The sequence below is a fragment of the Plectropomus leopardus genome, unplaced genomic scaffold, assembly GCF_008729295.1.
Source record: "Plectropomus leopardus isolate mb unplaced genomic scaffold, YSFRI_Pleo_2.0 unplaced_scaffold82109, whole genome shotgun sequence".
Classification (NCBI taxonomy): Eukaryota; Metazoa; Chordata; class Actinopteri; order Perciformes; family Serranidae; genus Plectropomus; species Plectropomus leopardus.
The window spans coordinates 1-651 of NW_024690476.1; the positions used below are offsets into that span (position 1 = coordinate 1).

The 651-nt window shown below is 51.8% G+C and overlaps 1 long non-coding RNA gene across 1 annotated transcript; it reads right to left on the minus strand.

The window, feature by feature from the left end:
* Window positions 1-259: 259 nt before the first annotated feature.
* On the minus strand, window positions 260-651 carry LOC121940279. The gene is made up of 2 exons (XR_006105600.1): window positions 589-651; window positions 260-483 (listed from the first exon to the last, which is right to left on the minus strand). It is a non-coding gene; the product is annotated as an uncharacterized LOC121940279 (long non-coding RNA).

The window sequence follows — 651 nt, forward strand, 5'->3', positions numbered from 1 at the left end:
ATCACAGAAAGTCCCCCGGCAGATTAAACCTATGTCAGCCTAACGAGGGGCTGGTCCAGGCAACCTGAGCCAGCCATAACTATAAACTCTATCAAAGAGGAAGGTCTTCAGTGTACCCTTAAAAGTGGAAACTGAAAGATGGTTCCATAAAAGAGGACCGTGGTAGCTGAAGACTGGCTCCCATCCTACTTTTGGAGATCATTACGGTGCGTGTACACCATGCGTGCGTGAGGTGGACCCAAAAGCAGACACAGACAGGTTCGAGGTGCACAAACAAAGGGCTTTAATGAAGATGACAAGGAGGGGGTGAGGAATGACAGTCAGGGAATGGGAGCTGGGGATCTCCAAGGTGGTAGGTGAAGGGTGCTGGTGAGGTTGGTGAAGCAGAGGGTGGTGAGGATCCAGGGATGGGGTGGAGGCGAGTGGCTGGGCACGAAGGCGAGTGGCTGGGTGGCGAGCACTGGAGCTCGGAGATGGTAGGCACTGGAAAGAGGAAGGCGTAAAAAACACAATGAGCTTGAGAACTAGAGACAACAAGAATCGCAAAAATTACAAGAGAGAATCTCATGAGAGAGACGGTCGCTCTACCACGGTAGGAGTGGAAAAAATCTGACGCCGAAGTCGGGTGAGGCTGAAGCTTGAATGCAGTGA